This window comes from Colobus angolensis, unplaced genomic scaffold (genome assembly GCF_000951035.1).
Source record: "Colobus angolensis palliatus isolate OR3802 unplaced genomic scaffold, Cang.pa_1.0 Scaffold186, whole genome shotgun sequence".
Classification (NCBI taxonomy): domain Eukaryota; kingdom Metazoa; phylum Chordata; class Mammalia; order Primates; family Cercopithecidae; genus Colobus; species Colobus angolensis.
Genome location: NW_012114999.1, coordinates 5,114,275 through 5,141,016, shown reverse-complemented (window position 1 = coordinate 5,141,016; position 26,742 = coordinate 5,114,275).

Sequence of the window (26,742 nt, the reverse complement as noted above, 5' to 3'; positions counted from 1 at the left end):
AGGGAGGGAGGGAGGGAGGGAAAGAAAGAAGAAATTGAGATGCTATATTATAGGTATTAAACCATCATTAAATCCTTTAATGATGGGAGTCAACTAATTTATGCTATGTAAGGATGATTCTAACATAACATGAAAGTGGAGAATGGTTAAAGTGGGAGTGGCAGTCAAGACAAAACAGGAGGCAATTAAAATAATACACCATGGAAGATCATCACCTGAGTCTGGGAGGTCGAGACTGCAGTGAAATCATGCCACTGCACTCCAGCCTCGGTAACAGAGCACGATCTTTTCTCTAAAAAGCAAACAAAACAAAACAAAACAAAACAAAACAGAAAATAATCCACCATAATAATAGCTACTATTGTTTTAAAACATTGTAGTAAATATTACATGCATTTGGTCTTAACAATTAGCTTGCCTAATAGCAATAATTGTTTTTCACTTATGAGGAAAGGGAGGCCCAGAAAAGTTAAACGACTTGCCTATATGTCGCAGCAACTAAGTAGCACTGCTGGCTCAGAGAAAAATAAACTATAAAAAATGAATCAAATATAAACTCTAGAACTGAAAAGTATAGCATCTAAAATAACAAATTTGCTGAGTTGAACAAATAGAAGAATGAAGATAACCAAGGAAACATAGCCAGTGAATTTAAAGATAAATCAATAGAAATTATCCAGTCTGAAGAACAAAGAAAAGATTGAAAAATATTAAAATATCCTCAGAGAGCTGTGGGAAATATTTAAAGATTTAACATACATATAATTGGAGTCTCAAAGGTAGCGCAGAAAGAACACGAGTTATACAAACATGTTTTTAATGATGGCTTAAATTTTTTCCAAATTCAGTGAGTGACATAAACTTACAGATTCAAGAAACTCAATGGACACCAAGTAGAATAAATACAAAGAAAATCTCATATAGGCCCATAATAGTCAAACTGCTGAATTTTTTTTTAATTGAAGACAGAAAAAAATAACATGCATATAGAAGGAAATGATATAAATGAATCATCAGAAACAATGGAGGCCAGCAGATAGTGGGAGAACATTTGCAAAAGTTGTTGAAACCATCGGGAAAGAAGCCCTCTATTCTTTTCCCTGAGGATGGTAAGATGGTAGGGTAAAGCCTGAATATAGCAGTGCCATCTTACTTTCAGACACGGGAATGGAAACCAGATTCTGGATGGCATTGCTTGAGTAGTTAGATCAAATGTGACTTTCATGTATCTAGACTATGAACTTTTTTTTTTTTCTTTCAGTATAAAGCATTTTTAGGAAGGTTTCTGCCATTTACAGGCAAATGAGAGTCTATTAAAACAATCATACTTTCAAATGTAGTCCAAACATTCTCTCCTTTTAAAAGTCTTTCCTGTGCTGGGGCAGTGGCTCACAACTGTAATCCTAGCACTTTGGGAGGCCAAGGTGGGTGGAGTCAGGACTTCAAGACCAGCCTGGCCAAAATGGTGAAACCCCATCTCTAATAAAAATACAAACAGTAGCTGGGCATGGTGGCAGGCACCCGTAATCCCAACTCAGGAGGCTGAGGCAGGAGAATCACTTGAACACAGGAGGCAGAAGTTGCAGTGAGCTAAGATCGCGCCATTGCACTCCAACCTGGGCAACAAGAGCGAAACTCCGTCTCCAAAAAAAAAAAAAAACTTTTCAATCCTTCCCATTCTTTAATCTCTCAGAAAGAATTAGTTGCTCCCCATCCTCTGTACTTTATTAGTGTCTCTTCATTGTTGTACTATTTATATTGTATTTTTTAAAGTAGACTGTGATCCCTTGAGGGGCGGTATTAACTTAGTTTTCTTTGTATCCAGATAACAGCTGTAGCACATAGTGAACCACAGATATGTGTTTTTTCAATTAGACTTTTTCTTGGGGGATGCAATAGTTTTTCTTAATTGATTGGATCAGTTAAAATGCCTCTGGTTAAAAGCAACAGAAATCTCAAATGAAATGGACTTAAATGTTCAAGAGAATTGATTGGGTCATGCCACTGAAAAAAATCCAGAGGGAAAGTATCTTAATCAAGGTCGACTACAGGGGATGAAGAAGGAATCATACTAAGAAAAGTATCAGGTACCCTCCTTAGCAACTGGAGGAATTTTTGTAGAATTAGCATATATGGCCCGTGTCTTGGATGAAAATATGAGGGAAAGAATCCTACACCTCTTTCTTCTTTCCCAGAGTCTAATGCACAGTAGTTACAAAGTCTTAAAAATTATGCATGGAGAAGTATGTGATGATATCTGATAAAAGCATATCACAACTTTTTCCTCTCTTGTGATTCAGATTTTTTTTTTAGTTACTTAATGTCTTTAATTTTTAAATTTATTTATTTTAAAATTTTTGTAGAGACAAGGTCTTATATGTTGCCCAGGCTTGTCTTAAACTGCTGGCTCAAGCAGTCTTCCCACCTCAGCCTTCCAAAGTGTTAGGATTTCAGGTGTGAGCCATCATAGCAGGCCAAGAAGTTTTAATGATTATAAAGATCACTCATAGTCTGTTATTTTCAGCAGCAAATTATAAACTACTCAATATTCATTCAAAGTGGTAAACCAACAGATAATTCCTACAGTAGACAGATTACAAACGTCAGCATAGGCATAAATTTAAGTAATATGGAGAGTAAGACTAGACCTAAAGTTGAAGGGTAAAAGAAATTGCTTCTGGAGTATGGGGTTGTGGGCATAGGGTACATAGAATAACAGTTTCTCAAATTAAGTTATTTTCTACCATTAGATTTTCTAAACATGTTTATATACTTATTTGATAAACATTCTAAAAATTAAAGAAACTTAAAGTAAGGCAATTCTAAAGATTCAGTAAGGCCTAAATTAGTCTTAAGAAAAACCAAACATAAGACTTTGGCAAACAGATCTAATCCCAATGCTTATGCTTGTCAAAACAGCTCTCTTTCTGTGCCTAAAAATTATTCAGACACTTCCTATGTTTTTTCCCTCTTGCCTGCCTGGACTTCAGTGATTCTGCTTTTAGTTCAGCATGTGAACCCTAGTCCTTGACTTTGCCCCTCCCTAGACTCAGCTTGGTTTTCCAATGATTCAATGATCTCCATACTTGTGGCCACCCCTAGTGGGATGAAGCCGCCAGTGTTTATCAGCTGTGCCGACGGCAGGTCTTGGCTTGGCCCATGGCTTTCAGGGATGGGTACAGTGCACATCATTATTACCATCTGAGAATTATGTTTGATTGTTTATTAGGTAATATGTTTCATTAAAGAACATGGCATCATGAAGAAATCATGTTTTAGAATTTACTGGCCATCTCTAACTTCTCACGTTAAAATAATTTCTGACATCATCAACAGAGAAGAGAGCCAAATAGGAAGAAGGGCTACTTCAAGATCGCCCCCTCACTGTTCAAACAGAGAAACAATCATGAGTTGTAATGCCTACAGCTTGCCTCACTCCTCCCATTCCCTGGGAACATCTACTAAATCAACAATGTTTTAATTATAATGGAAAGGGTCAGTAACACAATCTTCTTAAATTCTACTCTCAACCTGGCCCAAATAAAGGGCACAAGCCTCTCCCTGATGCCATTTTGATTACACAAATTCAAACATGCCCACTTTTAATAGCTAGCAAGGTAAATTCTCCATGTCCATGAAGATTCAAGATGTCATTACAAAGTTATATTGAAGGATATGACACAGCACAAATATTTGCAGGAGGCTAAACTATTTGTTACAATACTTATTTCTAAATGAATTACCTTGTGGTTGATAGTAAAGCTGAAAACTAAGAAATAAGGGTCAGAGTCCTCCTGTGAGATCTTCCTTGTAAAATTATCCCAAATGTAATAATACCACATTATTGACTTAAGCACACTTCCCAGTGACATGCCATAGCTGACCTGTAATTTTTATTCTACATGATGCCAGCCCTAATAAAATGAAACTTGTGAATGTAAATTAAGCTCACAAAGGGGACAGATTGCATGATTCTGGTTTCTCTCAGATGCCTGTAGGCTATCACAGGTTCCATATGTGAAGTAATTATGTTCACTGAAGGAAAGAATAAATGCTGTCAAATTGTGTACTGAGAGAGAAAGCAGCTATTATATTTCAGTAGTCGCTAGAGCATTGCCCCCAGACAGTAGCAAGATGTATAAGAAAATAAAAACGGTGCCAGCCATATATTACACATCTGCCTTTACATTTGTAGCTCCCTTTAAATGTATATTATACAAAGACAATAACTTGCCAATGAACGTTTTAGCTGTCTTCTTCGGCATCTTTTCTGTGGAGCCATTTTGAAATATGTGGCATGATAGTTATTGAAAGGATAATGAATATAGATACTTAGTTCTGTTCCTCTTGCATTGTGCTGAGAAGCAACAACCCTGTTGGCACTCTGATGTGCGTACTTTGCTTTTTGCTTGAATGATATCTCAGATTCAAGCCCAACCTTACCCACAGCTGTTTTCTTCATAGCTCATGGGAATGGGGGCGAGTTTTTCTCCATTTTAAAACCTCCTTACTTACTGAGGGCATTTTAAGAAATGAATTTGGATAGTTAGAATAATATTTGGTACTTATCATGCATTGTGTAATTTATTAGTTGAAGTCTCATTCTTTACCTTCTTTAGTAACCTAACTGAAAAAGTGATTGATACAGATCTTTTTCAAAAAGTGTATGGTTTCTAGCATAGAGCTAATGGGACCTATCTACACTTTCTGTCCTTGCCTAGGGGAAATTGTATTGAGACTTGAGAGACACGGCCAACATGCATTAAGTCTAGATAATCCCTGGAGGAGGAATGTTCTGTATTTATTTTTTTATATTATTCCTACCCTCTAAGAAAGGTAGGCAACTTTTAAGATTGGTTACCATCCCTCTTCTGCAACCCCTCTGAGGACTCTGTTTTATGCTGCCTTTTGGTTGACCAGAGTCCCCCATTCAGGCTTCTAAACTTCATCTAAACTAATTTATGTTTCAGCCTTCTTCTCTATTCTCTGAAAACCAAACCAAACCATACTAAACCAAACAAAATCTACCCTAACACTTCAGAACAGTTTATTTAAGTTGGGTATTAATAATAATAATAATGAAACTAATGCATACTATGGTGTTAATAAGTGGGAGGTGGTTATAATTATTTGTACTTTACAAAGGAATATTCATTAAACCGAGTGATTCCAGACTGGGTGATGAAATGCATTGGAGAACCTCAGGTGGAATAGATTTTAATGTTCATCTGTGTAATTTAAGAAACAGAAGTTTATCAGTTTCAGTGTGAACAATCCCAGTGCCTGAGAATATGAAACCTCAAGGAGATTCTATTCCCTTCAGTGTTGACTGCTAAGAGTTCTTTATAATGAGGTAAAGTCAAAACTGTCAGTGGAAATATCTATCCTTTGATGCCAGTTTTATCTTTTAGAGCTGCAAAGAAAACTCAGCTCCTTCTCCTACAACCTTCCAATGTGTCAAGGTAGTAATCACAAGCTCACTTCCTAAATGAATCTTCAGTACAAAATCTCCCCATTCCTTCAATGCTTCATCTTCTAATATTGCTTATAAGCCTTTCCATGCCTTGAATATATTCAGGAAGTACAAGAGAGAAAATGTTTGGAGAACATTGTCTCTTTTAAATCACACCACTTTAGTGATCCCCTACTATGGTAATACCAGTACTTTATGCTGTAAACTGTCTTGGATGGCTATCAATGAATGCTGAAGTCAGTGAGAGCGATATGAAGAGTTCTTATACTTCTAATCAGGTGCTTACTGGTTTTTGTTTTGTATCGTTTTGTTTTACTTTGTTTTTGTTTGTTGTTGTTGTTGTTTTCAGTATCTGTAACTGGACTAGGTTATCATGCTGGAATGTATGAAGAAACATTGACTGGCATCCCATTAAAATGTCTGCTCTCTTAAAGTCAAAAGAGAAAAAGAGATCTCCTTAGAAAATAGATTCTACATTGAGAATAAGGCAGAGGCTAGAATCTTTCCATAAAGCAAAATATTTTCCCTAGTTACTCAAATACCATACTTAACTTCCTGAAACTAAAAAACATAAAAAATAAAAAAGTTGAATGGGATGGTTTGCAGCATGTGACCAAGGAAATCCTGTGGACTCTATGCGCCTCCCACCCTTTGTTTTAGGTGAGCTTCTAAATGCAAGTTACTTCAAATCACCCCAATGAGTCAAATGAATCAAAAGAGAAACGTGAATGGATTATTTCATTTACTATGATGTCCTCCAGGTTCATCCATGTTGTCGCAAATGACAGAATTTCCTCCTTTTTAAAGACTGAATAGTATTCCATAGTGTATATATACCACATTTTCTTTATTCATCCATTCTTTGATGGACACTTAGGTTGATTAGCTCCAGTTAGCCATTCTTCCTTGTATACATATTTCAAAACATCATGTTGTACATAAGTATAAACAATTTTTATTTGTCAATTAAAACAAAACAAAGCAAAACAAAAGCAGTAGTGTGAAGAATTCTGCTGAGAAAAAGTAAAACTTTGCCTAATGATGGTTTTTCATTTGCTATTTGGCAACAAAATTTAACTTTATAGTAACAGAGGAATGAATCATTGACAGAGGCCGTTCTGAAGAAGAAAGTTCTTTGCCAAAGCTTTTACTGGGAGCTCAACCAAAGATAAGAAAATGGAGGTCAGAAATGGGTATCTCCTAATCTCTGGAAAAAATTATTTAAAGAGTTTTATTGAGATATAATTTACATACTGTACGATTTACTCATGTAAGGTATACAGTTCAATAGCGTTTAGTATATTCACAGAGTTGCACAACTCTCAACACAATCAATTTTAGATAATTTTCATTACCCCCAAAAAGAAACCTTGTATCCATTAACAGTAACTCTCCGTTCCTTCCTCGTCTCAATCCCTGGCAACCACCAACCTAATTTCTGTCTCAATAGATTTAGACTTATCTGTTCTGTTTACTTCATGTAAATGAATTATACTTGATTTTACGTAAAAGGCATCACACAATGTGGACTACTTTGACTGGCTTTTTTTCACTTAGCCTACTGTTTTCAAGTTTCATCCATGCTGTACAGTTTTACGAAAGCATTACATTTTGTTTATTCATGTCTCTGTTGTTAGATATTTGGGTTATTTTCATCTTGCCTATTTTGAATAGTGCTTCTGTGAAATATATGTGTACAGCTTTTTGTGCAGATGTTTTCATTTCTCTTAGCATTGATGAGGTCATATGGTAACTCTACATTTAACATTTTGAGAAACTATCAAACTGTTTCCAACAAGGCTGAAGCATTGTACATTCCCACCAGCAAGGTATGAGAGTTTCAATTACTCTACATCCAAGCCAGCACTTATTTTCTTTTTGGTTATGGAATCCTAGTGAGTATGAAGTGCTCTCTCATTGTGATTTAATTTAAAGTTTTCTAATCACTAACGGTATCGAGCATTTTTTTTTCATGTGCTTATTGACTGTTTATAGATCCTTTTCATAGAAATGTCTATTCAAATCCTTTGCTGATTTTCTAATTGGATTACTTATATTTTTATTGTTGAGTTGTAAGACATTCTTTATATATTGTGGAAGCTAGCCCCTTAATATATATATGATTTGTAAGTGTTTTCTCCCATTTTGTAGGTTGCTTTTTTTTACTTTCTTCATAGTGTCCTTTGAAACACAAAAGATTTTTAACTCTGATAAAGTCTATTCTATCTTTTTTTTTTTTTTTTTGGTAAAAACTTTTGTTTTTGGTGTGATATCTAAGAATGCTTTGCCTAACCCCAAGTGACAAACATTTATTTCTATGTTTTCTTCTTAAGAATTTTGTAGTTTCAGCTCTGAACTTAGGACTGTGATCAATTTTGTATTAACTTTGGTGTGCAGTAAAGGAAGATGTCCAACTTTAATCTTCTGCAGGTGGACATTTGATGGTTCTAGCACTATTTGTTGAAAAGACGATCCTTCTCCATTGAAAAGTCTTGGCACCATTGCTGAAAATCAGTTGGCCATAAATGTATGGTATGGGCTTTTGACCTGAAATTATGAGAATTTTTTTAAAATGAAAAAGGATTTTCAGATTTAACTAAAACATTAAAAAACAATAGCTCCAAGACAGCACCAGGTCTAGGGAGAGGCAAGCAAGGAATTTGCTTTGGGCACAAAATTTAAATACTCAATAATCAAGATAAATATTATTTTAAGGCAATATTTAAAAATTCACTCCACAGATACCTTCAGTCTTAAAAAAAAAAAACAAAATTGATGAAAAAAGTCCACAGTGAACAAAATATAAAAATTTTAAATGAAAACAAAATCAGTACTACGTTTTTTTTTTTTTTTTTACCTTGGGCTCTACCATAGCTCAGCACAGCACTGTTACTGATGCTATCTTTATTAAACATTTTGATACTTCATCATGACTTTTTGCCTTAAAATGGATTTTTAAATGTATGGCATCAAAATACATTTAGCTATACTATTGGCACCCTTCCTCCTTAAATCTTGCACTGAGATAAGTGCCAGATTTACTTCACTTACCTTGCCCTGGGTCCCAGCCCTGCTGACAACTACACATAATGTCTTTACACTTTAAACTTGCTAAATTGCTTGTAAGCTTGATTAGGTAACCACAAACAAATGTCCATTCATTTAGTTAACCAGAAAAAGTCCCCTTTCCCTTTTTAACCAGAAAGAATTATTGACATTGTGCAATACTTGTATCTACTAAAGAGATGTTTGATATTGTGACACCTGATCCAGTTTGACTGAATAAAAGTGCATTATGTAGATCAAAAGCAGAGAGCTTAAGTTCAGTTCTGTCCTTTAACTAACTGTCCTCTGTAGAACTTGAGTACTTTAATCTTTTCATTACTAATTATCCATGTTGGCTGGTTATCCACTGTTCTGCTGAATGGTCACAACAATGACATCAGTGCTTGCAATGAGTATGAATCTACTAGGTAACTACAGTCTCTGACTCAGAAAACTATGGGATGAGACAAATCCAGAGAGATCGTGCTGCATTTGAGCATACATTATGGGGTGTAGCTGATTGTAATGAGCATGGCAGAGCAAAAGAAACAGTTGAAGGTAACAAGAAAACATGAATGAAATAGAAATAGGAAGAGAGATACTTGACCTTTGAGAGTCCATTTTTCCTCCATTTTCATAGTGACATTTAAGTTTTTTTATCTAAGGATACTTTGGTTTTATACTTGAACCTAAACTGTAATTGTTTTCACTATTGCTTAGGGGTTGGGTAGCCAACAGTAATTTCTAATGGCTATTAACAAATATATCTAATCACTTTTTAAATAATAATGATTGGCTTAAAGCAGGAGTACATAATAGGCCAGGTTGGACAGAGAGAGGTTGAAGACAGAAATATGAAGGAAAATACCTACCAAGGAAAAAGTGGTTGTAAGAATAGGAATAGCTATAGGAGAAAATGGCACCTAAAGATGGTATAATAACTGGCCATCTGGGGTGGGAGGCACAGTGGAAAACAAATGAGTTCTGAGGACACTGAAGGTCTAAAATCTCCGTATTATCCTCAGGGATGGGTTTGCTAGTCCAGGGTCAAGATAAAACAATATTGAAACAGGAGCCAATATTGTCATCCCCACGGGTGTGGTTTCTTTTTTGGTACCAATTCACATTTATTAGATCATCTAGTCTCACTCTGAGGTGAAACTGAAAAAATAAAAATAAAAAGATAAAGAAATGGTTACATGTAAATAATTACCCCTTCTGAAGAAGATGACTTGACTGGTCAGGCCATGAAATCTTCTGCTGTATGAAATGCCTTCGATTTCCTATCATAGGCTCTACTTGAGCCATTTTCCATCTGAGGCATTCACTTTCCTGAAAAACTCTCACTTACCTCATAGTGGTTTGTAGTGAGCCCAGCCTCTGTCCAGTGCTTTGTGAAGTGTGTTCTGCTAATCTCTGTGATACAGTTTCATGGCCAATTTTTGGATGAGATGTGTGTGTGTGTGTGTGTGTGTGTGTGTGTGTTTAATGACTCCAGTGTATCTGAGAAACTTTGGCATATATTGCCAACATTTAAAAATGACAGTGCTAGGGGTGGTGCTGGTGGGGAAGACAGTTGGTGGTCAGAGGGATGTAGATGATGTCTCTCAAAAATATTTGACCATGAAATCTTTCTTCACGAACATTTTGGTGAGGGTAGGAATAAAGTGTGAGAGAAGAAAAATGGCTCAGAGAAGCCTGAGCTCTGTGAGGAATGCATGCAGCCCAGTGGGACATGAGTATAGGGGTCTTCCGATATGCCCCCCACAGGCATGCCTGGGATCAACTGTTTCAAGTTATCTTGTCCCCGACTAGCTGCCTCACCCATTATCTTCATGTTCCTAGAACTTGTGATACAAAGATTCATGTACAGCCAATCAACATCATCTGTTATTTTAATGTAAATTCTTGGTAAGCAACTTAGAACTGCCTCTTTTCCTTTAAAAACCCGCTTGTAACTGTTGCTAGTTGGAGCCTGGCCTCCGGCTCGTGTGTGTGGTGGCCTGGTGTTCAATCTGTGAGGTGGAAGCCTGTTGGCTGGACCTCCCCTCCTTTTTTATTTTTTTTCACTGAGAGCTTCTAATAAATTCCACTCTCCTCACCTTTCAATGTATGTATTAATTCCACTCTTCACACCTTTCAATGTGCCCACCTGCCTAATTTTTCCTGGTCATGTGACAAGAACCTGGATTTTAGCTAAACTAAGAAGCAAAAGATCCTGCATCATATTGGCAGCTCATATGAGGACTTGAGGAAAAGTGAGTAAAATGCGAACCAAAAAATATTTTTCCCTCTTGTTTCTGAGCTTTTTGTCCTTGGACTTATTCTGAGAGTAGAGAAAACTGTGCCCCCCATCCCTCGTTGCTCTCAGGGGTCAGGAATAAGACCTTTCCCGGAATTTTCCTTCCTTTATTGGGACTGTAATGGCACTACCCAACCCCAGTGGCCACAGGCACATGCAGGACAGACAGGCGAGTGGCAGCTCCACACTCCCCTTCCCTCCCAGCTGCGGCTGGGGCACATGGCCCAAGGGCCCCATGTGGCAGCCTGGCCAGTGTCCCTGGCCACACATCCACTGAGTCTTCCCCTCCCTCCACCGAGGGATCCAGCTCTGTCAAACAGCAATAAAAAGTTTCTCTCCAAGTTGGAGGAATCCATTTGCATAAGAATAAGAGGTTCTTCTGCAAGGCATCTTTCCAGTCCTGCACTTTAAGCTGTTTTTCCTTTTCTTTTCTCTACCTTGTCAGCAGTTAACATAGCCCTGCACTTTAAAGCTGCTTTTTTTCTTTTCTCCACCAGGTCGGAAGTTAACTTTTATGTGAAATCCTTTTTTTTCCTTTTAAAAGACGTTTTATTAGGCCAGGACTGCAATGGTCACTCTTTATATTCTCTGTAAAGTTTTAATTATGAAAAAGCATTTGTGAGGTTAGTCTTAAGCTGTAGTCAATCTGGTGTGCTTTGCATGTCTCTCTGTATAGTTCTGTCAGAAAGAGGAGGATCTTAGGATGAGATGCAGGCCTAGGACTCCATAAACCCACTGTTTGAGCAAACTCAGCAAATTGGTCGGTGGAAAACTGCTGCAGGCCTCCATCTCATTTTACATCCTTGGAACTATGACCTGTAACCACGTGGCAGTGCTTTGTTTTAGCCTCCAGCATTTTACAATGGCAGCCCAGGTTCAATCCTGGCTTATGGAATAAGTCCTTACTGGTATGATATCTGCATGACCTTTGCCATTTGTTGATTCTTTTCCCCTCCACAAACCACCTTGAATCTTCTTTTCTCTGAGCACTTGGGAGGTTACCTTTGGTAAAGTTCAAAAGCCAGAAATATTGGCCACTTGGCATGACTAAAGTCAGGTAATAAGGGATTTAAAAGCATTTTCTTAACGAGCACTCAGCTTAATTAAAAACAGGTATCCTAATTATAGGTATATTTTAAAAGCCTTTTTTTTATCTCTCTTCCTGGATTTTGTTTTCCTGGAAAAAGATTTTCTTCTCAGTTGACTGAACTATTTTTCTCTATTTTGCATTGCCACTCTTAATGCATACATGAGAGGCCCTAAGATATTTTCTGATGGCCTGGGACTCCTTGGAAAAAACAGAAAAGGTGCCATGGATGTCATTTTGGGAGAGACCTCTGTTTTCCTCAAGGAGCCCCAGGAATTAGAGATGAATGGATCCCTCTCAAAATCTGTTTTTGTCTTCCAGCAATACCTATTTATTAGGGCTTAGAAACTGCATGCTCTCCTAGCCTTGGTCTTAAGGGCTCTACTAGAAGGCCAATAATCCAACTAGAAGACTGGCAAACAAAAAATCTCCTGTCTGTCTGTGTAGTTATATATGTGTTGTGTGTGTGTGATGTCTACAAAAAAGAGCTCTAATTGACTTAAAGAAGGATAAGCACTTGTATCAAATATTTTTAAAGGAAAAATAAAAGTTGTGATACCTTTTAGTTCATATGACTTTAATTTTTGAGAAATAAAAACAGCCTTAAAGATCACTGGTAAAATGCAGATGTTCTCAAAATGTAAATTGTCTAGGGTTAAAGGACGGTTTTGAATTAGGTAAGATAAAGCTAAAAGTTCAAACAAGTTATGGAAGGGCCGTAAAAATTAATCTTGCAAAAGAAACCCCATGTGTAAACATATTGACTACATTCAAAAGGGTATTATATGGCTTTTCTGTAAATTAAGCATTGAAATAAAAGTGCAACAAGGTACTCTAAGGCACTAATCTGCTCTTTAGCAAAATTTGTAAAGGGATAGAAAAGGTTTTTGCTTTTTAAAGAATTTTTGAGTCATCGTTTTGGCAAAAAAAATAACTTATGGAAATCTGGAATTCTATTTCATAACATCAAGTGTTTTAAACATCTAACATATGTAACAGGCTTCCCCAAAGCAAACTTCAGTTTCAAAAAGTGTCTTTGCTGATGCCTAGCTTTTGGAAGCTACAGAGGGCCTCTGGAGCATCTAGAAGAGAGATAAACAGGATTATTTGACATGTTTAGGTACATAGGATTCCCAAAATGATGTTTAATCTTCTTCAGATTACATTTTAGGGAATAATAAGAATATATGTTGTGAAATTGTATGGGATTTCTAAAATTCTAATGTCTGAGTATATGCTATCAATCACAATTAAGGTTGTTATTTTAAGTTATTGTAAACCACAGAGATAGCAAATTTCTTTGTCAATTGTGTTTCTGAATGTAACTACCCTAGACATTTTGTTATTCACAGAAAATTGTTGTCTTGTTTTGATCCTCTTCAAAAGATGACATATAAACAGCTATAGAACTTTGACAGAAGTTCTCAAATGCAGTTTTCTGATAGCTTTGGAGATTGTGACATTGGCATAAGGAAAAACATACAGGACTCATTACAAGCTGAAATGTTTATGAATATCAAGCAAAATAAGAATTAACTGAATGGACTGAACTAATAGAAAACAAGTAATTATTTCGACTTTTGCTTAGAACATTGCTGATCTTTGTTTTGTTTTTCAGAGTCAACAAAACTTGTTTTAAGCTACTTATGGCCTTTATTAATTAAGATATACTTCTGTGAACAAAATTTCGAGCATATTCATCTCTCTCTCTCTTTTTCTCTCTCTCTCTCTCTCTGCCTGGCTTCCCCAGAATTTGGAAACTAGTTGTGAGTATTCCGAGTATTCTTAACTGATGGCAATATAGTTGTTTGCATCAGTGCAGTAAGAATCCATTTTCTTTTGCAACATGATTCAACTGAAGAAACTGCTTGTTTTATCAAGGCTTTGACTAGATGGGTATGCTTCCCTTAAAGGAGTCAAGCTGAACTTGCAGAGTTGATAAAAACCCCTTGGGAAATCTGGCTTTCCTACCTTGTCTACATAGTCCCTGTACAGGGTCCTTAACCTGTGATAAGTAAAAAATGTCACTTTCTAACAGGCCCAGGAACTCCATGCTTTGATACCTCAAGAAGAGAGGCACTTACCCAATTCACAGGTATTTGAGGGTACAAACCAGTGACTGCACTTAGCTTTGGAAAGTCCTATCTGAGATTCCTTGTGGAACAGAGTTCCATCAAAGCCAATCTAAAAGACCTATATAAAAATAATTATTCTTGCTGCACTTTATGCAAATAATCAGGCCAAGTATAAGACTAAAGTCTATTTTGCAAATATCGCAGTCTTATCATGATTTGTTTTTAATAAAAAATGAGGACTGGAGAGAGAGAAATTATGTTTCAAAATGCATTATACATTTGTCATTAAGTTCTAGATTCATTAGTTTTTTTTAAGCTTTTACCTACATTTTAGACTAACTCTGGTTATTCTGTGAACCAACCAGTGATCTCTGATTGCAGCTCAGCAAGGACAAAAGGGGATGGGCAATGTAAAAATCTGGATCAACATTCTGTTTCCAAGCAATTATCCTGCAGACCCTGCTGGGTGATGAGAATAAATTGGATGCCCATCACCCGGAGGTTTCCTTTTTGGAAAAATAAGACCAAGGGAGCTAATCGAAGCCAAGCCCCATGCACTCAAATCTTAGCATAGCTTAGCAACTATAGCCACCAGTTATCTGGGCATGTCACAGGACATCCTTTTATCTCCCTTGTTGGAGGAGGACTCATTTCTCCAGCTTCACCTTAGCATTTGGCTTATGATAAGGAATCCATGCGACACCCACCCCCATCCCCGCTGGAGATACATTTTTGTCCCAAACTCAATTCCAAGCTTCAGGTCAAATCCCTAGGAAAGAAAACTGGATCTGGGGGATGTGGAGGCAGATAATAATGGAAAGTAAAATGTGCAGCACAGGCGAACATGACTAATTCTTGTCAATTAAGCCAAGTCTCCCATTTCATGGATAAAGGTCATGCAAGTATCCATGGCATAAATGAGGTCTAGGTAACTCAAAGGCTACAGACAGCAGGGGAGATAGGACATATGTGGGTAAGAGCAGATATGCCCACCCCCAGCCCCCACTGTTAACATGGGTGAAAGCCACTTCGACACCCATGGGCAACACCCTGTGACAGTCACTAGGATCTGGGGATATAAGGACAGAAGAAAGAAAGAGGGATGCCTTACTTCCTCATCCTCACATACCCCAGGTATTTGCTAGGAAGAGAAAGGAACAAGGGATGCTTGCTCCCCTCTTTCTATTAATTATTATGTCATTCTAAAGTCATGTCCACTGGTGAAACAAAGACTTTTTATCAATTCCTGTTAATAATTATTTAAGAAACTATACTAAAACTTGAATTGGATTGTTCAAAAGCTGCAAAAATTAAAACATATTCCTGTACTTGAGTGTCAAGTGAGAAAGAATAGTGTTGGGGCTTGGGAAGTGATACTCTAAACTGAGAGTACCTAGGAGCAGCAAATGCAGGGATGGGCTTTCTTTGAGGCTCCCTTATCTGACTAAGGGAAGCTCCTCCAGAAAGAATGAAATTGTTTTGAGTCTCCTTCCCATAATCTTGTCAAACAGGGAAGATTAACTCACAGGAAAAGACAGTAAGGGTCAATATCCCCTATTTTGCTGAGGACTGCTACCTAAGAAACCTTATCTGCATAACGAGACAAACTTTTTTCACCCTGTTCCCTCCTCTCAACCACCTATAACCTATCATCACCTTTTCCCAGAAGCCCCAAACCCTTATTTCTTTGCGAAGCTCAAAATACTATTTAGGTTTCAACCATTTGGCCCTTCTGTGAGTCTTACTGTGAGACTCCTATGCATATGCATGTAACAAATTTATATACCTTTTCTCCTGTTAATCTGTCTATTGTCAGTTTATTTCAGCAGATTCAATTATTGAACCTTCAGAGAGTAAAAGAAAAAGTTTCCTTTGCCCTTACAATAGACATTGAGGAGAATATCACTGTAAAATGTATAATTATTATGCAATTTGGTGTTTTCAAATGTTTATACTGACTTCTGATGAAAGTTAAAAACACTTTATAACCACCAGCCATCATTTCCTTTTGGTTATTATGACTATCTGTGAAGTTTGAGAGCCATGGCTAAGATGAAATAGCATCAAAATAAATATTTAAACAGAGAAAAATTCGGGCTTAAAAAAAAAGTCTTGAGCAAATGACCACTGTATTTATATTATTCACTATATTAACTTATATGTTGTTTTTAATCTCATCGATAGGTTTGCATCAAAGGAGAAGACCTAAATAAACGTTTAGTAACTGTATCTTCATGGTCTTATGTCCGGAATTGGTTCCTTCCAGTGGGTTCTTGGTCTCACTGACTTCAAGAATGAAGCCGTGTACTCTTGCAGTGAGTGTTACAGTTCTTAAAGATGGTGTGTCTGGAGTTTCTTCCTTCAGATGTTCAGATGTGTTTGGAGTTTCTTCCTTCTGGTGGGTTTGTGGTCTCGCTGACTTCAGGAGTGAAGCTGGAGACCTTTGCAGTGAGTGTTACAGCTCTTAAAGGTGGCATGTCCAGAGTTGTTTGTTCCTCCTGGTGGGTTTGTGGTCTCACTGACTTCAGGAATAAAACCGCAGACCCTCACGTGAGTGTTACAGCTCATAAAGGTAGTGCAGACCCAAAGAGTGAGCAGCAGCAACATTTATTGTGAAGAGCGAAAGAACAAAGCTTTCACAGTGTGGAAGGGGACCCAAGTGGGTTGCTGCTGCTGGCTGGGGTGGACAGGTTTTATTTCCTTATTTGGCCCCACCCACATCCTGCTGATTGGTCCATTTTACAGAGCACTGATTGGTCATTTTTACAGAGTGCTGATTGGTGCATTTACAAACTTTTAGTTAGACACAGAGCGCTGATTGGTGCGTTTTTACAGAGTGCTGATTGGTGCACTTACAAACCTTTAGCTAGACACAGAGCACTGATTGGTACGTTTTTACAGAGTGCTGACTGGTGCATGTACAAACCTTTAGCTAGACCCAGAGTGCTGACTGGTGTGCTTACAAACCTTTAGCTAGACAGGAAAGTTCTCCAAGTCCCCACTCCACCCAGGAAGTCTAACTGGCTTCACCTCTCAGTTTCAGTTGTAAAAATCGTTAGAAAATAATAATGTTTTATTTCCAGTTTAATAACCAGAATGATTGAAAATGTTTTTTCAAAAGAGACAATTTAATATCCACACACAGTTGTTTTGTAGCCAATTGAGAATAACAGTGAGTCAAGTAGTCAAGGCTATGTGTGCGTGTGTGTGTGTGTGTGTGTGTGTGTGCATGCTTGCACATGTATTAAGGGTACAGTGACTGCTGAATGTGGTGGCTCATACCTATAATCCCAGCACTTGGAGAGGGTGAGGCAGGAGGATTGCTTAAGACCAGAAGTTCAAGACCCGCCTGGGCAACATGTCAAAACCCCATCTCTACAAAATATACAAATAATAGCCAGGTGTGGTGGGCACATTCATAATCCCAGTTGCTCAGGAGGCTGAGGTGGGAGAATCCCTTGAGTTCAAGTGGTGGAGTTTGCAGTGAGCCATGTTTGTGCCACTGCCTTTCAGCCTGGGAGACACAGCAAGAGCCTGTCTCAAACACACACGTGCACACACAAACACACAAAGAGTAGAGTGGAGAGAAAAGACAAATTGCTTCTTATTGCAGTAACATATTGTTTTGTGAGCAAGAAACTCCTCAGTTTAAATGGTTGTTATGGTGTTTCCAGTGCCAGAGGTCAGAAACCAATACTCCAAAACATGGAGTATTGACATGCTGAACGGAAGAAGCTTCCAGGTCCCTCTGATCTTCCCACCCAGCCACCACCATATCTCCCACAGCAAGGTTCTACTCTACCTAAGATCCAGATCCACCAAGGAGAACAATTGTTTTTTTCTTCCTCTCCCTGTAAAACCAAGAATGTAACTACACCTGAACAAACTTTTTCACTATCAGTGATAACGATTTACAAGTTAATCAATTGTTCCCTGAACCATTCATTCTCTGTTGTAATTCTTTATTGCCCCTCAAGAGAATTCCTCTACCTTTCTCTCTCCCATAACCTGTTTTGCCAGGATCTATGCCCCCCATTCTTTCAGTGAGTTTTCAGCAAACCTTTAGGGAACTGAGGGCCTTGGTTGCCATACCACGCAGGACATGATTTGAGAAATTTAGTCTTAGGAATGGGTGCATAGGTCTGAATTTTCAGATTCTCTGTAGTTTCTTTTTAGAAACTTAGTCCCTGACTCTAAAAAAATTCTTATTTTTTGACAAGTAAACAATTTAGTTATTTCAAATTACACACACACACACACAAAAGATGCCATTGAAATATACGTGGTGTTAGGCCTTACTGTATCAAAAATAGAGGCAATGATCTAGTGAGATCCACTGGAAAAAAAAATGGTTTGAGCTAAAAGAGAAATACTAGAAGATCAACATGGTAGCAAAAATTGGAACAAAGAAGATAAGCAGCCAAGCCACTGTATGTAATTTTATTATACTCAAAATAGTGGGGTACTCTTGTTTAAAGATAATATAGTGAGATTTTTAACACTAGTAACTACAACTACCTCACCATATTAACTGACCTTTAAATGTGATTGTCCTTTTCATTTGACCAAATGACATTTACCTCATAAAAGAAGCTATTCATTCACTTTAGACAACCAATATATGAAAATATGCTAAATCGACATTTAGAATTATCTCAAAACACCTTTATGATAACTTATGTTATTTCCATATGATTTGAATTTGAGATTTTAAAATGTGTTTTAAATCCATTTAAAATAATAGCCAGATATCAGGTGGTAATTGGGGTCATCTGATAATGATATTGGGATTTTTCTTAACGGCTAAGTAATTGCTTCTTTTCCATGCTGAAGGCAAGTTGTACTCTGTGCCCTCCTCAAGATGTACACCTGTATCACATGAGGCAATGGGGGCAGCAGGCTGAGATTTTATGTCCCACAGCATTGTTTTATAAGTACCGCATTCCTATGTTGTGCTGGTAAGTTGGGAAATAGTGGGAGCAAAGCAGCAGAGAGTTATCAGGTTGCAGAGGCTGGCTGGCGCATGATTCACAGCTGTGAGTCTGCCAGCTAGATTTTTTCTGTAGAATGACTTTTTACTACACATGAATGCAACCTACCTCCCTAGTTGCCCCCTTTGCTTCCCAGAACCTCACAAGTCATGGAACACATTAAATAGAAACATTTCAGTGAGCTTCAGTGCCACGAATATCTGCTTTAATTTGACATAAATAAAAAGACTTTGGACACTTTGTGGCTATAATTATATCAAAGAGAGCCAGGCAATTTTATTTTCTGGGCTCATGGAAGTTGAATAATCTAGGTCTTGTTACAAAGTAGAATTCAATCTGAGTTGTGTTCTGGAATCCCTGACCTCTTGCAATTTTTTTTTTTTTTTTTTTTTTTTTAACGTGGTTTTAGCATGCTTGACAAGTGCCCTTTTCCCCTAAACATTTTCAAAAATAGAAAGTAAACAAGTAGATTTAGAATTAAAAGTATATTTTAAAAAGACCAGACATCTAGTCTCTAGAATCGAAATGGATTTGGGTACACCAATCACTGCTCTGTTTTAGTGCTGTGTATGAAATCTGGGCTAACAAGTACCAAGAAGGCCTAGTGAACACTTTTAATGCATTTTGTTAACCTAACAAAACCTCGGGGATCTATATATACATATATATATCTGTGCTACAGGAGGAACTCCTGTTGCTTCTCATGAAAAGAATGCCTAATTTTAAACAGGTAATGAGCTTGATGGGGTGATCCAAGATTCTGAAGATTTCCATAGACTTAGAGCTAATGAGAGCCAAGTTGTGAGCTGATTTGTATCAGTGGGAAGCTCTGCTTTTTGCTTATCTAAGGGATGGAAGAGAAGTGTACAATGGCTTTTGCCTTGAGGCAATTTTCAGGCTAGCTTTTCGTTAAGTAAAAGTCTTCTCTTTACCCCCAGGGCTTCCTACAGATCAACTATAGTTGGAGGCCTCCTTAAAGGTAAGATTATTTTTAGATACACAAACAACTGCTGGAAAAGAGATACTTGAGTCAAATCTTTTTATTTAGAGACAGACAACTAGAAATGTGCTTAGTTTTGTTCCCATTCCCACGTCTCTACCTCTGTTTTTTTTTTTAAGCTAAATTTAGTCAAACTTGCTGAATTCAAAGACACAGCTTTCCTTCATAAATACTAAACATATTCAATTGCTTTTAGTTTTCATTGTAACATACTATCCAATTTATGACACCTAAATTATTTCTTCCTGTCCTTTGTTATGAGTTATTTTTGTGAGTTATTTAATATCCAATTGGTACAAATTGGAACCATGGAGTTTCCGTGAAAAATAACCATAGCCTCTCTGTGGGTATTGATATTAAATTTAGTAGTGTTAACAGCATAATAACAACAGGCATAATCAGAATTACTTTGAGCAGAGCATTATCCAACAAGACACTGTAGGATTAGCTATTTTAGTGGCATTAAATACCTGTCATTTTATTTCCATCACTTTGCAGTGGGTGGCTGATTGGGATTCATGGGTAGATTAGTCTTTTTATGGAAATGTTTCTATGCATTTAAGAAGTCCATCCTAGATGACTGGCTGAGTCCTATACTTATTTATCTTTAATATTATGTAGTCTATGGTGACTACTATTTAAGGGAGAGTGTTCTGGGGAGAGGCACCTAGGGTTAGAATGCACTTTCAAAAGCTTTTCGTTCAAGGAGATGGATTTATCACAAGTTTTTCCTCTCCTTCCTGTTGCTCTTTCTTGTTAAATCTCATTAAATGATAGAAAAAGATATAATACACATTGAAATTTGGAAAGAGATTCTCAGGTGAGCAATGCCTAAAACACAATTTCTGGGAGAACAAAATCTGTTAAAGAAATGGTAACAGGAGAGAGAATTGGTCCAGAGAAGGGCCTAGTTGCCCTATAAATCCCCAAAGAACCCAGATTCAGAAAGACCAGTTATTAAAAGGGAAAGCAACCAGAAAGCAGTGGGTTTATTAAAAGCCTTTCTACAGAACATTTGAAATCACCAGCACCAGGTCCATGCATGGAATGCCTGGTATAGCTAGATGTTTTGCCCAAGGAAAAGACTAAAGGTTTCTTCTGAGAAGAAATCACATGATGTATTTAAGGAGAACCAGTATGTCTAAGGTGAACATTAGAATCCTAGAGAAAAGCCATGGCACTTGGAATTCCTAGGGTACTTGAGGGCCAGGCAGTCATCAGACCCTGACTATGTTCATCATGCTCTTAAGTAGCATTTAAAAACCTCACTGTTCAGTATGAAGTCAAAGATCATTATTTTAGGAGATCCAGTTGCATGAAAGTGAAAGACAACAATAAACACCTACAGAAAAAAACCTCTGGGAGAAAAGATAATAAAACTTTCACAAAATAATCTTTGTAATTAGAACTCAAAGAGATTTAAAAAGAAATTGACAAATTCTCTAAAATGGTACGAAATTGTCGGTGAAAAAATACAGAATGAGAGATCTCTTGGAAAACAAAATTTATGACATTGAAATACAAAATTCAAAGAAAGTGTTGGGATTTTAATACATGCCACTGTCCCAGGAAATAGAATGGGAAAAAAGAGGTATAAAACATGTGTGAAAACATGAAAGACGTAGAAGATCAATGTAATACACTTAGCAATCCAATTAAGAGAAGTTGCAGAAAGAGAATGGAGTAATTGGTGGACAAAAAACAAGAGAACTTCCATGAGCCTTCAGCATAGAAGGACACACTGAGTACTCAGCACATTCCCTGTAGAAAGACCTACATTCAAGCACGTCATTGTGAAATTCTGTAACAAGGATGAAACAGAGGAGATTCTAAAAGTTTCCAGAGGGAACCATCAGATCACCTACCAAGGAATAATATCAAATTGGTAATAGGCTTCTCAAAAGCAAATGGATCACAATGGATTAAACAAGAGTCCCTGTGTTTACTTCTCCCAAAGCCAGAATTACACATAGCTGATCAAGCTATTACTTTAGTGTGTAAGAAAAATAAAGGTATTTTTCAACATGCAAGAACATAGAAAATTTGACAGCTTATATTCTTAGGAATGTACTTGATGGAGTAAAAATTACAAAAACACAGAAGAAAAAGAAAAAAATATAATCCATGGAAAGTGAGAAACAACAAACTCAATCTAGTAAAACAATAAAGAAAAATTTCAGATGACAACATACACCAGGTGCAGAAATCAACTAGCACAGATCTCTGCAGATCGCCCCAGAAACACAAGCACAAAACATAAACCAACTAAAAGAAAACACTGCTTTTTATCTAGTCTTTCCCATGTCTATGTATTCTACCAAAATCACATATATTTTGTAATAATCCTCAGCTTCTCTGTTTTTTCCTCCATGCCACTTCTAATACATCAGAAAATCTTATAGGTCCTTCCATAACAAATGCAGCATCTATCTTGATCAAAGTCATTATAGTCTCTCACCTGAACCTCTGCAACATTGTCCGAACATAAATCAGATTATGTTACTGATTTGTTGAGAATTTTCCCATGGCTTCTTATCTCACTTAGAGTGAAACTCAAAGTCCACAGATGATACTTGATCTAGCCTCTTGATACATATCTGACATCAGTTCCTACAACTATCACGCTCTTCATTCTGCTCCAGCCAAACTGGCTTTCTTGCTGTTTCTTGAGCACACAAATTACATGGTTATCTCAGGGTCATTGGACTTGCTATTTCCTTTCCTCTTCCCATCAATACCCACGTGACATTTTCCATCACTTCCAACAGGTCTAGCTTCAAATATTACTTTATCATAAAAGCCTTACCTGACCTCCTTCTTTAATAGCAGTTCTTATTCTGCTATCCTTGTTTTCTTTTTCTTCACAACACTTATCACCACTTAATACTTATATACTTATGGTATACTTGTTTTTTGTCTTCCATACCCCAACTACAGTATAAACATCATGAAAACAGGGACTTTTGTTTTATTAATTGTTGAGCCCCTAGCACCTGTAACAGAGGCTCACTAAATATTCACTGAATTAGTAAATAAAAGATTAAGTGAAGCCATTTCAAAAGTGTAAGAAAAGGAGAATTCAGGGCTGGGCATGGTGGCTCACACCTGTAAGGCCAGCACTTTAGAAGGCCAAGGTAGGAGGATCACTTGAACTCAGGAGTTTGAGACCAGTCTGGGTAACATAGTGAGATACTGTTTCTACAAAAAAATTAAAAATAAATAAATAAGTACATAAATAAATAATTAGTTGAATGTAACACCTGTAGTCCCAGCTACCTGGCGGGCTATGATAAAAGGATCTCTTTAGCCCAGGAGTTCAAGGTTACAGTGAGCCATGATTGTTCCACTGTACTCCAGGCTGGGTGACAGAGGGTAACACTGTCTTAAAAAAAAAAAAAGAAAGAAAAAGAAAAGAAAAAAGGTGGATTCATTACAACTTGATTCCAGAAAAATTCACACAGTGTTGTGTCATTTAAACTGTAGTGAAGGAAACATAATTGCTGCAAAATCCTTGACTCTGAAATAAACAATATTTACATAGTTACAATGTTACAAATGGTAATTAATGATTTTCATTAGGATCCATCCACAGACAAATAACAAAAGACTTTCTTATGGGTTAAAAACAGAATCTAAATGAAATCTACCTAGACATTATAAAAGTAAAGATAGATTGTGAGAGATGTTTGGAATGGAATGGGGAGTAGGGGTATAGAAAAATGTGGGAAGGTTAATGTCATCGTTTTAAAAATGTAGAATCAAGAGCTACTGCTATGGGGTAAGAAATTAAGGCTAAAAATACTATTTGAAATTGCAGGTAGAGAAACAGAATAACGTTTTAAGCATTTTGCAAAATTAAGGAGATGGAAAGTGGAGAGTGGTATAAATACATTAAAGTCTTATCCATCATAGCCTGAGGTAAAAGATAATGTTTAAAGCAGGTAAGTACAAAAATGGCAGGATGAGTGTTCTATTTAGAGAGACAAGGAAAGTGTGTAAACAATAGCAAAATGAAACTCAGAAATGGTTATATATGGAGACTGCAAAGCAGAGCTGAGTGTGAGGACAGCTGAGGCAAGAGGATTGATTACCTGCCTCTACTTGAATTTTAAACGATATGTTTGTATTAATTTAATCGACACAAAAATAACACTTTATTTTAAAGCAACCTTTCTAATAAGAGAGTGACGTATGGAAAACATACAAGTCGGTCACTCAGGATGTTCAGGATTGCAATGTTCTAATGACTCTGCTGCTAATTTTCTAGGTGACTTACAGGTGAGTTATTCACACAATGTGAGACCAGGTTTTTTTTAACTGGAAAAAAGACACAGAACCGTTTCCACCTCTCTGATTTTCTGTGATTCTATGATTTTTTTTCTTCTTCTTCAACTCTGAGAAGCTACGTAACACACGAACACAATCTGAAAGAAACCCCCAAATTGAAAATTCAGCTCTTTGGCATTTGCAAAGAAAGACATGCTTAGTCTTTGCCACATCCTTTAGAGCAGCCAGCAAATACCTAGATACAAAATTTGGAGCAAAAATTCATTTTTTTAAGTAAAATCACTAAAGTTCTTTCATTATCTTTTGTTTTTCAGAAATGTAACTTTATTCTTTATTATTTAGAGGTGAAAATATGAAAACACTAGCTCAGGCAAACAATGTTTTTGATGGTCCATTTTCATAAGTATATTTGCTTATTTCGTAAGGGGCAAATTGCCTTTGGTTTTATGCTACCATACATATATTCTGCATTTGGCTCTCCAAGAAAGAGACAACCCACATCTCCTACTAGATATCATAACCTGGAAAGGCAACACTTAGCTGTGCACACTTAAAAACAGGTAAGGATCAAAGATTGGTGTATATCCATGTATTTTAATTGCTTTCTGGCTTCCTTTTAAATGTTTTCTTTTTAAATGATTTTCAAATGCCTGCTTTTTTTCTTTCCTTTTCTTTTTCTGAGGCAGAGTTTCGCTCTGTCTCCCAGGCTGGAGTGCAGTGACTCGATCTCAATTTACTGCAGTCTCCGCCTCCTGGGTTCAAACGATTCTCCTGCCTCAGCCTCCCAAGTAGCTGGGATTACAGGCACGCACCACCATGCCCGGCTAATTTTTGTATTTTTAGTGGAGATGGGGTTTCACCTTGTTAGCCAGGATAGTCTCCATCCCCTGACCTCGTGACCTACCCACCTCGGCCTCCCAAAGTGCTGGGATTACAGGCGTGAGCCACTGCACCCGGCCTCAAATACCTGCTTTTTTAATCAGTCCAAAATGTAAGTTGGAGATATACGTTCCTTGTTTTCTGTTTTGTTTCATTTTTAATTAGAAACAGTCTCACTATGTTGCTCAGGCTAGTCCTGAACTCCTGGAGTCAAGTGATCCTCCAGCCTTGGCCTCCCAAAATGCTGGGTTTACAGGCATGAGCTGCAACACCCAGCCAAGATAAATGTTCTTCCTTGTGAAATATTTTATAGGAGTGAGGCTTTCAAACATCTGTGTCGTGGACAGGACCTTTGCACACCCCACGGCAGATGCCACACCACAGTCTAGATTCTTATCCTGTATGTTGAAAGTTCAAAATTACACACAAATGCTTTCTTACCTTTCACATTCCTTTAAAATAACTATGAAGATTAATGCGATGCACTGAAATGCTAGATCCCAAACAACCAATATAGCTAAGGAGTACGATGGTATTAATTAAGTTGCTTGAAAATAAAGAAACTATTTGAGATAGTCATGCTAAACATGTAATTTAATTAATGCCAAAAATTACTGAGATAGAGGTGATGCTCAGCTGTCAGCAGATTACTTTTTTATTTGAACTTGTCATCTATCAGCTGATTACAGGATAAATACCCCATTTGTTCTGAAGAATATTCGTTGCTATGTCTACCGCATTAACAGCGCAAATGGGCTCCATAATCCTGAGACCAGAAGCCACCCTCACAGACATATCACAAGTAAAAATACTTAAGAGGCACAGTGTTTTGGTAATTACTTTTGGGAGCTAAATAGTAATAATTTGGAGTCTTTCAGAAGAAAAGTCAATGAATCTCTCCTATAGGATTTCAGAGTTTACTAGTGTCTTCATTATCTTTTTCCAGGAATGATCATATTGGAGACATTTGATTAGCAAATGAGCCACTTTGAATTTATAGGAATATTTCAGAACATTCCATATTACAAATGGCTGTGTTTAAGGTATGAATTATTAGACTGCTAGTTTCATAGTATGTTATGTTATATTACATCAGAATGTAGTGTAATACATCATATGAGTAAAAGTACCTTGGACATTTACATGCTTCATAAATGAAAAAATACTGTTGTTTTATTATTACAGTACTAAGACTCATTTTTATACAAGTAAAATACTCTTAAATAAATATGACCTAGTGATGGTTGTCACTTAAAAAATTGATAATCCTGGTGGCTAATTTTCCATTCTTCAAATTAAAACCAGAGGTGGTAATTTAAGAATGCCTTGAGTGTATTTCTACTGACTTATCGATTAAAAGGGCAATGTGGGTTTTTCACATAGAACATATGCTGAGATGGTCCTTTCATTAATTTTTGCTGCTGTTGTTTGAGTTTTATCTCTTATATGGCTCATATTGGACATTGATTGCGGCAGAAAGAGTTATGTGAGAAACTCTACAAGCTTTCATCCCTTTGGAGTAGCCCTTTCAAGAAATTGTTGCAAGTTAGTAAATATTTCCCAGTAGTATTTCCGAGTGCCCCAATAGAGCACCCGCTTTTTA